Source organism: Bombus huntii, chromosome 15 (genome assembly GCF_024542735.1).
Source record: "Bombus huntii isolate Logan2020A chromosome 15, iyBomHunt1.1, whole genome shotgun sequence".
NCBI lineage: Eukaryota > Metazoa > Arthropoda > Insecta > Hymenoptera > Apidae > Bombus > Bombus huntii.
The window spans coordinates 4,123,643-4,136,882 of NC_066252.1; the positions used below are offsets into that span (position 1 = coordinate 4,123,643).

The 13,240-nt window shown below is 38.9% G+C and overlaps 1 protein-coding gene and 1 long non-coding RNA gene across 5 annotated transcripts in view; one reads left to right on the forward strand and one right to left on the reverse strand.

Annotated features, from left to right (window-relative positions):
• Positions 1 to 13,240, reverse strand: part of LOC126873686 (probable JmjC domain-containing histone demethylation protein 2C) — a 230,421-nt gene that overhangs the window by 216,611 nt on the left and 570 nt on the right. The gene's annotated exons all lie outside the window — the stretch shown is intronic.
• Positions 22 to 4,024, forward strand: LOC126873768 (uncharacterized). The gene is made up of 3 exons (XR_007692530.1): positions 22 to 967; positions 1,527 to 1,637; positions 2,525 to 4,024. It is a non-coding gene; the product is annotated as an uncharacterized LOC126873768 (long non-coding RNA).

Here is a 13,240-nt window from a genome sequence, read left to right on the forward strand (position 1 = left end):
ATCAGCTGAAGCGCGAGGTCAAAAAGGTCGTCGAGATAAATTAAGCAATTGACGATAAGCTATCGTCATCGTTATCGTGGCAGCTCGGTGTGGGATTTTGCACGCGTTCAGATAAAGAAGACAGACGAAATCGAACCCTTCCTTCGAAGAAACAATCCGAGAAATCTCGTGACACGCTCTGAATGGTTCGAGAGGGGTACACAACCTACTGATAACGCGTAACATGTAACATCGGCTGTTCTAAAACCAACAAACCGGTAGATAAAGAAAGTGTGTCATTTAAGTGGACTCGTGGTTCTTCATCTCGTTCTAGATGACCTATCGTCGAATAAGCACTTCAATTTGTATTTGCTTCGTAATTTATATATCAGCCATTTAAAAGCCATAGCGATCAATTCGACAAATTGAAAGTGAGGATATCGCAAACCCTGCTTTTTTTACTTTGCCTTACGATTTATCTTTATTTGTGTCATCTTCTTGCGATCGATCGTCTTATGGAAGTTAGCCCTTCGTTTCTTCAGTATTCGATATCAATCGTTTACTTACGTAATGAAATTACGAAATTGATAAAAAATGGATGAGTTTGTCTTCTGAGGGATTCCTATAGGAAACGAAGAGAAATTATAGCATTTATAAATCGGTTGGAAAATTTGTTAAGATCCTTAAAGTTACGCAGATCCGCGTGGCTCGTTGGCAAGAATAACAGGGTATAATTAGAAGAACAATAAATCTATAATGGAGCTCGCGAGTGTAGCGCATGCACAAAGCTATGGACGTGATGCAGTTATACTAGCATCCCTCTGCTTCGTTCTTACACACGTGTTACACTCTTCGGCGAGCAAATATGGAACTGAAATCGTGAACGATAGGAAAGGTCTTGAGCCGCGGCCAAATGTCACGACGAGATCGATCAAACGTTATCCACGGACAGCGGATTTCCAGTACGCGAAAGACGCAGGCACCAGATGTACGTCATGTGTTTATTAACGTTTGAACTATAAAACTCGTCGTTTTTAATTTTGGATTCTTCGTTTCTGCTATTGCTAAAAATATGCCAGTACTCTTAACAAAATTCACGTTGATGTTGCCCGAAGAGTAAGCGTTAGTCTTTCACAAAATATTCAATCGCTGCAACAAGGATATCGAAACGTTTGCCTGTCCGATACACTATCAGTCTTTCGTCTTTAAGACAAACCTACCACAAGACGCGAAAACATTACACGTGTGAAAATATACGAAGACGATGGATTCCTGGCTAACTCGAAGCGGAGCACCGAGCAAACATAGTTTTCTTCTCTCCGTCCCTCTCGCTTGTTTTGTCAAGTACGCGACTAAATGCATACAGAATAATCCTCTTACACGCGTTACAACGACTACGGAATTTTTTGCAATTAAGAAAATCCAATTGAATCCACTGATCGTGTACTAGAGAGACGTAGAATCGAACAAATATTTTTCACCTAACTAACGTCGATTCACCTAAGATTCCTCGTGATAGATTTGACCCCGATGTCGCGATATTCCAGGTTTATCGAAGGTTCGAGGAAGAAAAGAGCAGAGACAGGGAAGAAAAGTAACCGAGGAGGAGAAACCGAAGCAAGGAAAGGTCCGTGTGTTTGGCTGTTTGTAGAATCTGGGTGAGTGACCTGGGTCCCTGGCGGTTAGTCGCCTGGTCTGCCAGGAACCTGTTCTCCCGACTGTTTCTTCTCTTTTCTTTCTCCGGTTCTCTTTCTCCTTCTACCTCTTTGCATCTAGGCAGCAAGCCATCTTCCTCCGTTTTCTACAGCCTCTGGCCAAGGCATACACACGCTTGAAAACCGTGCAAGCGGAACACTGGCAAGCTTTTCGCGGCATTGTCCGCGATCGCGGTTGAAACACGGTTGAAACACTCAGAGGACTAGAACTCATATTCGCGAGCAACTTCGGACTTGTGCATCGGCCAGGAGAAAAGACGGGCCCGTTAGAGGGACACGATCATCTGGGTCGTGATGATCCGGGTGAAAGTGCTCAGCTAACGGGAACAGCTTCTTGCCTGCTAGACGATAACCATAGAACGCAACCGGCTTCTTTCGGTAACTGCAGCTGAACCCCTGTACCAATGACGATCCTAAAAATGTAAATAATTCCTGGTCGACAATTCGTAAATTCCGTCGCTCGAAATTTTCAACGCTCTACGACGGTGCTTAGTCAAGCGTAACTCTGCTCGCGGTTGACTAATAAATGAAATTTACGCAGTCTTTAGCTACTATTCATGACAAACTTCTGAAACTATCTGTCGTGTGTATGGGCGTTTCACTCTATTAACATTTCCTTTTCTTCTCCCATTTCTTTTTTCGATTCACCGTCTCTCGTCGTCCGTGAGAGCACACGTGCTTTTGTCTGCTAGCGCTACTCGATAAACCATTCAACAGCGTAACCAGTTATCAACAAAGAATGGAAAGCCAAAGCGATCGATGGATGAGGAACAACGCCGGTTCCTATACGAATATACGAAACACTCACGCAATATCGGTGTTCTGTACAGGTGTAAGACTCGTCTGGAGTCGTGAGGTCGGCACACGAACCACGAACGCAGCCTGCATCGTGCATATGTATACTCCGCGTTCGGATTATGCAAGCAAGTCCGCTTTCTACGTGGGCTTAGAATCTGGGTCGGACACGAAGTCATTGTTTACAACGAGTCGGCGTTGAATAGGTGGGTTGATGCTATGTGACGGAGTGTACCGTGTCTACCCAGACTTGCAACTGCAATAGCTCGCGATACCTTCCAATCCCTTCGACCACTACCTCCTTTTCTCTGTTTGTTTCTTTGATTAATCAGTACTAACGACGAGGTGCCCATCAACGCGCATTGTACACGATAGATCGCGATGATTATGATTTCGTTAACTAAAAGATTGGAATCTCAGCTGAGACTTCTTCCACCTACTACATATTATTATTACGAATACCATACATCGAATATTTTATATATTTTTCCACATTATGTATATTTTCCCATCTTCAAATTTCCCATAAATCCAATCTTATTTATCAATATCCAATATCATTGGAATTGTCGGGTAGAGATTATTTGGATAGAGATCATGCACGGTTGTATGGCTGATAACTGGAAGTTATACTATGCCGAATGGAAAGAACGAAACAAATAATAAAATAATATTATTCGTTGAATTACAAGCTGTAGAATTTGAAAATTCTTAGAAGCTGTTTTGGTATAATTTATATATTAAAACATTATCCAGGCGTACTGTATATTAGAGAAGACGAAGGATAAACTGATCGTACGATCGGATTCGATGTTCATTAATTAAAAGTTTGACTTTTGTTATAAACAAAATAATGATGTTAAGGTTCCAAACAATTGAAACGTCTGTATTGTTCTCTGGGCTTTATTCTTTCGCTGGAAAAATCGTGAACGATGATTAAAAGCGAAATGAGAATTAGGTTAGTTGTTGTTGAAAAAGTTCGTCGTACGAAATATTCGTTTGTCGTAACATAAGCGGAAATCATATCAAAAGTTATTGTTTCGGTTTTTGGAAAATAATAATGTACATATAAACACGATGAAATAATAACGTTATAAATACAGAGGAATGGCTTTGAAAATGAATATTTCGCCTTTATGATAAAATTGCATTTTACGCAGTAGTGACGTATTAAGAAAATTTATGAATGTTAGGGTCGGTATTAACATCAAAATGCACGGTATTATATCTACGATAAGATTAACTACGTGTTGATACATTCTTGTCTGCGGTTATTAAGCTAGTATCTTCGTACAGTGGCTGCCAAAATTTGATGCCAAAATGTAATTTTATTACATCATTCAGAAATCTGTCACACAAGTATTACACGTACTGCATTGTATGAAATTGCACGAAACTACCATAAGAATTGTCTGAAATATTTTTACAACAAAAATTTTACTAATGCATAATTTCTAACCTGAAGTAAAATTACGTTCTAGCCTGGAACTATTGGCAGCCGATTGAGGTTAGGTTGGAGTTAGGTTGAGGTTAGGTTGGGGAACACAAGAAATAACGAAACGTACGAGAAATTTCTTTATGAACATCCAGATCCTCCAAACCGAATTCTTATTCAGAGTAAGGGATAAATGATCATTTTCGCGGTTTGAACACCTAAGGAATAAATTATTTAAATATACGATCTTTCAAATAAGCACCATAGGCAAAATACAATGGTCCATATATCCCATTCTCGTAGAACGTCTCGCGATTGTTAAAAAGTTCATTAAAACGCGGGCAAAGTGTGACGTATCACGCGGAATTGTCCGGCGTGTCTTTGTCTCGCGAGAATAAAGTACCCTCGAAACTGCAGGAACCGAACAGGATTGTTTCGCGGACGAAAACGAGCAAAATGTAACAGGGCCATTGTCTGCGCGCGTTACAGTTCACCCAGCGAAAGAGTCTCGCTATTTTTCATTCTGGAATTTTAGCAGTACCATGAACGGGAAATCCGACGAACTGTCCCTGCGGTCAAAATCTGACTTGCATGTTTTTTCGCCAATTTTACTATGCCCTTCTCTTTTATTTGCAAAAAAAAAAAAATCAAACTTTCATGATTCACGATTTAGATATAGACTGCTGTACAACAATATTCGCGTGACTATCATATCGTACAATATTATTACAACGCATCCTATAATACAGAATATCGCGACGAAATTCATTTTCAGAAGTTGCCACCACAAAATAAGAGAATCGTATTGTTGAAATATACGGAGTTATCGTTTTCTGTCGTTGAAAATAAATACCTAGATAATTGTAAATAACAAAATATCTATCAAATTATCGGCTACCTTCGCGCTCTCCCTAACACTGTTCAACACTTTCCAAGGAAACCTTCGTTGCAAGAAAGAGCGAAAGAAAGAATTTCATACCTCTGGATCCTAGCGTACGCTTTTTTCCGGAATCCCTACGAGCATGAGTCAGTGTAAGGAACCGCGACTGCGGTTTACGTGCGATAGAAAGTCGCGGCAGCGTGTCTGGCCGCGTGGGTGCCGGAGCTTGCATAACGCACAATATCAACGAGCAGACAAAGACCGAAATATTTCGATATTGGCGAACGAATCGGAATCTGCCGGTGAAACCGGCGAGGGGAATGGAAACGATCCTCGGTAACGTTCCTGCAGGGCGTGCATCGAACCGCATCATCTTCTAACCGTATCGCGGCCGTTGCACCCGGATTTTAATATTAGAATGCTCACGATAATGATAGGGCCCTCGAAATAACGTCCGCGATCGGTTTCGACGTCAATTATTACGGCTGAATATTTGCACAACGAAATTGATACTCTCGTCGTCGAAACGTGACGCGTGATTTCACGCGGTTCGATCGAGGTCGTTGAACTACATACAAGCACATTCGTGCGTTTCCAATTCGTAGATTCGTTGCGTCGCGTCGTCGCTACAGTCAACCCTCCCCATATGCGAATTTGAAAGATCGCTAACTAAGATCGCGGATACGCGACTCTACACTGTCTCGTGAAATGTATGGCGCCGTTTCCAAGATCGCGCCCGCGATTTACGGACGGATACTTTTTCAAACGAAATGATGCACAAAGAACGCAGCTTTTGACCGGGAAATTTGGTGCATCCGATGTATCGCGCAGCGAAGTTTTCACAGTTTCAGATGCAAAAGCGGTTGATGCGTTAGATGTTTGGAAGAAAATTATAACGTCGAAATTGGTTTCTCGTGACTTTCAATCTTGGTTGGACACCGTGCAACGATTAAGTTGCCAGACTGATTTTAACGGTTTTAAAGCAAATTTCTTCATTTCGAATGCTCTATATTTTTGTACGTGTTTTGGACAACAACGCAATCTGAACGTGTACTTTATCGCCGTACTGTAGTCATATTTTACGCTCTACTTTATCAAAGGTTTTGGCTACATCCGACTCTTCCGGCTACGACCTTCGTCGGTTTTGCCCCAATTATGTTCTTATCCTTGGTAATTATTTGGGACAACACTGATTACCGTAATGACCGAAATATTTAGTGTTCGATGTGATGTAATCCAGATGATATCGTGCAACTTCTGAGGCACCAAGATTTACCTAACGCTTATGATAAACTGACGTCAGTGTTGCTTAATCAATTCGATATCCCGTACGCGGATATCGTCGATAATGAAATTAAGGGAAAAGGTTCGAAATATCGACTATAGGACGCTACGAAAATAGTCACTTGACCCTGTGATATCGCTCAGACCAGCGACCTTGTGCCGGATAAATAATCAATCTTAAGTCTGATTAACGAATTAAATCGCAATAGCTCAACCTGGTAGTTGATTAGGAATTAAATAGACAAATACGGAAAATAACCCGTTTAATTTTTACATCTTCCAAGGATAAACTATTGGGACAAGTATGGATGTACATCGGTTGCAGATAATTGACTATTGCAGTAATTATGTGATTTCTTATGAAAGTTTACGACGAGTAACATATAAACGGTGTGCAAGTTCTGAATAATTAAGACGACGCAACGTGATCGTTGTGATTATGATAGACGTGTTTAACTTCCAAAAAAGTTCGAAATATCGACTTTCTCTAATATTCAAATACTTTTGTAAATTCCTGTATACACGTTCCACAATTCTGTTTAGCAGCAAGGGAATACAATTAATTAAAGGTGAACGGTAAGAGGAAAATAATAACGAAACTTCTTACTCTTAGTTTGAATAAAATAACCGAGACCAATATCTAACCTGTCCAACTAGCATTATAGTTGCGTTAGCCAACTATTTTGGTCAATTAACCGTTTTAGGCAGGAAACCGTTTTAGTTAGTCAGCCGCTTCATTCGGTTAAGTGGTAAAATCCGTTACCCTTGTTCACCGGTCATATCCACAGGCAATTTTGCTTCCTTTAACTGACCAAAATTAAGCGGTATCAAAATTTCTCTAATTTGAAAAGTAATTATAACGTTTGAAAGTTGGTGCAATTTACAAAATAGATGCTCGTCCGTGAAGAAAAGTACAACGGAACTGCATCCTGACATTTATTCAGCGATCTTTTAAAACCACGAAGCGAGCTATGGAAAAAATCGAGATAAATGCGGAAGATAGGAACAAAAAGTCTTTTTTCCTGCTTACCAAATAAAGCTCGTTAACTCGAGTCGGTCGAACGGTTAGGTGATCTTCTTAACGAGCTGAACGAACCACATCACTATCTACGTGTTTCTTTCCTATGTACCCGGAGTTTTGGAATCATCCGGCTGAGGCAATCCTCTGAGCAACAGAGTGTAAGGGACGACTCGAACCAAAGAAGTGATTTTGTAAAGAGACCTGATCCACGCGACTCTTACGAATATGTAACATCTTCTCGGACCCCATAGCTAATGATACCGACTCTTTTGAACCCGCAGAGGACAGGGGAAAAGGCAAAGTGGATTTCCTGGTGAGAGGAAAGCGCAAAGCCAGACACGTTCTACCTTTGTTTCGCTTTGAAGCAACGTGTTAAACTTGCATTTAATCGACATCACCTGCTGCTTCTCGATCAGTGTAAAATAATACGTATAATTAATGGACTCGTAACGAAAACGAGCCGTGTCCACGTTCGTCGTTGTTGCAACAAATCAAAAGAATCTCTCATCGATATGTTTGAATTCTTTTTAAGAAAATATTCACCATGCTGAGCAGTTGCTACGAGCCTATCTGTAACTTGACCGTCACTTGATTTACAAAATTCATCGATAAATCTTTTTTTCTATTTTCAGTCGCGAACAGAGTGAATCAGAGACGCGTCATTCTTTTTTACATGGTAGAGCGCAAGTACAATGGTAGACGCTATTCCTCGTTTTATTGCACTTTAAGGTGAATGGAATTCTTCTACGGAGAAGAGGCCGCAGTGGAGAACGGCAGGAGACGGGGAGGAAAGAGAAGTGTCGAAGGAGGACGAAGGAAATCTCGGTCTTGCCACAGCCAGCAGAGTCCTGGCTTTCCTTCGAATTCCTTCTAGCAAATGGAGCATAAATTACGACAGACCTTAGGCATCCTGTCTTCTTTTTTTTTTTTTTTCAAAAAAGAACCATGTAACGTATCGTGTATCAATCATTTCGTATGTTTTCGTGTTCGACTTTGATCGACAAATTTCGTGTTGAATAGTCTGTCGAATGATTTTATAAAGAAGATATAATACAATAAAATTTCAGTTAAAATATATGAAAATACAACGATAATTATTACTATTTCGACCAATATACAAACGATGAATAGTTTTCAATCTATACAAAATACCATCGACTGTTCTAACATGTACTTTCAACGTACTTGGCTCTTGGAAGACACGAGCGACGTTTATAAGAAAGCTCGTCAGCTGGCAGCAGTCGAAACGCGGTATGACAAAGCTGTAAATTCCGCTGAGTGGATTCTACGGAATACACGCAACAGTGCAAATTAGCAAGAACTGGCGCAACGTGTCGTAAATGCAAATTGGAACGATTACCGAGATCGTCGCCGTTTTGAAAACGAATATCATGGCGTTCTTGGAACGCCAGGCAAGAGGCGAATTTCACGGACCTCGGTGGGAACCTTGTACAATATCAAGGACCGATCTGAGAGGAATATCAATGTTTCATCAATCGTAAATGGGTCGAAACAACTCCCCCTCTTTGCCTCGTCTCCATCGAACTGGTGGAACAGACCGCCTTTTTCGTGCACCTGCCACGTCCACGGCGAAGCACCGTTATGCAGCACATACGAGGCACATCGGCTTGCATGAATCTCCAAGAAAGAACAAACGGGGGCCCGGGCATGCCGATAACCCCAAAATTATTGCCAACTCTGGACCGCGAAATTTGCGGTCGACGAATTACCAGGGCCCTGAACCTAACACTTTCGGGTAATTTCCTACAGTTACATTGCTTTTCTCTCGTAGATTGCCAAGGAGAATGCAAGGGGCAGCTATTTTCGACTGGCCGCAGAAAGAAATCTATAAAATTGTACGTGAGAAATTTTGTCCATTCTTTGGATGGTACTAGGATATGATATTCCATTGAATTGCTCAGAATATGGTAAGTTCTATAAGAGGACGATACTCCTTGGTAAGAAAATCGTGAAACACATAGATCTATCAGTGTTAATTGTTAGCAAAGCTATCCGCAGATTTATGTAACGCATTTATAGAGGAGAACGATAAATGTTCGCGTTTTAATTAGATTTTAATCGTGTTTTATAGCTTGAAACGTTAAAACAAAGAGATCTTTGAATTCCTACGCTTGAAATAATTTTGCTTGCCAATTAATTGCTATACAGCGGAAATGAACGCCGGGTCTATGAAAAGAGAACGCTTTATTAGGAATAAAATCAGAATGCTATAGAGGTCCAAGTACATTAAATTTCGTGTTACTTGATATTATGAAAATCAAACGTATAGTAATTATATAGAAGAATAATGCAATTAGTATGTTGCAGCATACTATGACTTTATGTAGAAAATGCCTACGTTCGTTGGTCGACTGGCTTTCGTTGGAATCGACGCATCGACACCTAGCCACGCCGATATAAACGGTATAGAATCTATTCTTTATCCGAACCATCGAACAGAATCGTATCATTTTCGAGGAAGGAGAAAGCGAACGGTCGCGACAAGCGCTTCGCATTCAATGACCTCGGACCACGGCTCGATGCCAGCGCAGCGAATGACCTCCGACTGGTAAATAGTAAACAGATGTCAACTAAATTCATTCCAGAGACCAGATACTTGTTGGCGCCATCGTAAATTCGCAGACGAATTCGACATCGAGTCGTTCGTGTAACAAACGTCCAATCATCCAATAAACCTAATCATGTAGGGGATATCTCGCAGAAGTATTGCAACGTTTTTGGAAAATGCTACAAAATTTGATTCGCACTGTAACCAGACGCAGCTATCACGATCGTATCGATCTTTGAAACGAATTTGAAAATGTATATTAAAATTTCGAACATATATAACGTTTTGAGGCGTTGTAATTCACAATTTCAGATTGCTTATAGCACCTGAATAATCAAAGTCTAGTAAGTATAACGCGTAGAACTTCTGGAGCATCTTGTCAATCTAGAGTAATACGCAGTATGAATAGTAGAACACTTATAGTAGTTAGAATATCTGGAATAGCCTACAATTGGCTCGATGCTTAAAACATTTAGAATACCTAGAGTAGCCGGGGCAGAGTTCTTGAAACGCTAATGGTAAGCTCGTAGTGGTCGATTTAAAATAAATATTAGGTAGTTCGTCGCATAATAGAGTTACAAGAATGATTTAACAAAATGATGATGTGGACACCGTCGTTTATTTGTCAGCAAGACGTATTTTAATTAAAAAGCTCGGAATAAATCGGATTTCATTGCTTCTAATTATTTATCGTAGCTACGTAGAATGAAGTATTAAGACGCGATTAAATTGATTTTTAAAAGCCAGTACGCAATAATGAAATGGACATTTGTAATTTTCTGAGCTTCAGGTGATGTATAAATAAAAAACAATTCCAAGTCTTGTAATAGACGATTTAAATCAATAATCCGGTGATTGCAGAAAAAAGTTATAATTGCCACTACTAATTATATTGATTCATTATTGATTCGTCGACTTCGATAAAACGAACGCTAGTGTAGCTGTATGCTTATGTTAATGGAATATATATGCTACGTAGGAAACGTAGATATCTGAAACGTTTTACTGGTAACACTACGTGCGAACGTTGAATTATATGTAAATGATTCGAACTGAATGGCGGAGAAAATTAATGTCGCTTTTCCACAAACAAAACAATTTTATCGGTCGTATAATATCGGCTTTAGCTGTATGGTTGGTTTTACGGTCAAAAAGGAATATTAATGTACGCGATATAATATCATAAATATTAATGTTGATATCAAAATTTCATTTCGAATTTATCGAACATTAATTATAGGGACCCGGGTCTCGAAACGTGTTTTCTTTGGAAAGAAATACATTTCGAGCCACCAAACACTTGCTTTTCGGCGTTCGAGTTGGACTTCGTAAAAGCCGGTTGAAAAAAATAAAACGGAACGTCTGGCTTTAAAAATTTTCAACTGACTCGCACCAAACAACGTGAGCGCTAGAATACAGGACTTTGTACTTGTAACCACGCGTAAATATCCTTGAATGAATTATTGAATGAAATGAAATTCCGCGTTAAAAAGACGAAGATCACTGTATAAGCATAGTCGAATTTGAATTTCAATTGTTGTTGAATTTTGAACCGGATAACAACGTTTATTACGAAAATGACTTTACTTAACCGATAGACGTGTAATCGTGCAGAAATGTAAGCTATCTTAGTTGCATAACTGAACGTTATTGTTAATAAAGACAAGATTTCAGTCTTTGTCGCGTTTAACAATACAGGTTTTTCAACCAATATAATCCACCAACGAGACGATACACGAGAGTCTCTTAGATTTCTTAATTGTCCATTTCTAATCGATTTCTTAGTTTCATTACATACGTACTCGATTAATATTCCATTCTCAAGAAACAAATAGCTTGCCTCCATAAATTCATACATCGCAAGAAGATAACATAAATAGTCGTGTATTATCATCACTTTATGGTAGCTTTCAATTTATCGAGTTGATCGAGGTAGCTTTTAAACGGCTAATGGAAAACTTCAGCAAATTTTGGCCACGCACCGTGTAATTGATAAAAACCGGCCGTATAATCCATATTGGTTGCATTTTGCGATGTACGTATATACATATGTGTACCGACAACGTCCTCGAAAACTAGAATAGTTATGACTTATGTTATGTCGCGATAACGAAAAAAAGAAACTCTCAGGTAAGCGGATCGCACGATAGCTTACGTAATCTGACAAAAGCAACGCAGAGCATAACGCTAACTTGCCTATTTTGCTTCGGTTCGCGTTTTGGCAACGATTTCGCGGCCGTTTAAACTCGCTTATCTCTGATCAAATTCGATCAACAGCTTCTCGATGGATCGTGAACGGATGATAACGTCGACCGATTTATGGCTTCCTAAAAGATGCATGCACAAGAATTCTGCCCAGTTCTGCAGATGATCGCCTTTATTTCTAATTGTTATTTCTTCTGTTCTGCGCGTATGATAAACGAGACTTATTCAATGAAATACGAGAAGTTGCAAGCAACAGACCAATCGTCTATCTCAAGACGGTTTAACGGAAGAGTACTTGATCTTAAGACTGGTTAGACATCGTACGAATCAACAAGTGCTGATAAGAGAATACTAAATATTTTCAAGATAAAACGTTTTAGACACGAAGTAACAACAACAAGTTCGTAATAATAATTTTGTACAACGTAGAATAGACAGCAAAGTACATAAATGATATTCGTTTTATTTCTGGATGAGAGTAAATTGATGTACTCCATAAATTAAATTTTAAAAATACTTGATAATGGAAAGCAGAAAGTAACCTATAGATAGGATGCGAATATTAATGCATTTATGGAAAATTTATTCAAATAAAAACAAATTTTATTTAAATTTCAGTAAATGTAAAAATCTGCAGTATACATATAATATGCAAAGATATCTAAAGGATTAAACATAAATATTAAAATGATAAGATAAATACCTATTTAGGTTCCATCTATTTAATTGTATCGATAAAACTATGAATTTACATAATTATTTGCAACTTATCTGCAACCGAATATATTCGATATATTAGTCAAGTGCCGCAAAATAAAAAGTTTTCAATATTGAACATCGTATTGTATCATGACTCTGTTTTAGCTATGAATGTTATTAACATACAATTAATATCCTATTATCAAGGTCTGAATTTGCTATTCATCAACCCTGCCTCGAATCTCATGTATTATCCGAAAATATGTATAAGTTGGGAAGAATAGGCTCATTGAAATTCGACAGGAGCTGTCGAGGAATCTTTTTAACCTTTTTAATCCGCGAATCTTTCCATAGTTAGAATGGAAAAGATATTTATCGACTAAGTAAAACGAGGAACGGTTCGTTATATTTATATATATGTACATACTAATACAGCTTCGTCTCGATATTAAGCGTATAAACACATTTTTGCTTCTCAATCGCTATGTCACATGATTTCTCGACTAACTCCAATTGTATTCTATCTATCAGCTATTGATATATTTCCAACTATCTATATTATTCATAGAAATAATATTTAGAACGCATAAAACTATGAAAAAACACGTGTTTATATAGCCATTGTTCGTTTCAGAGTATTAATACTTTATCGAATGAA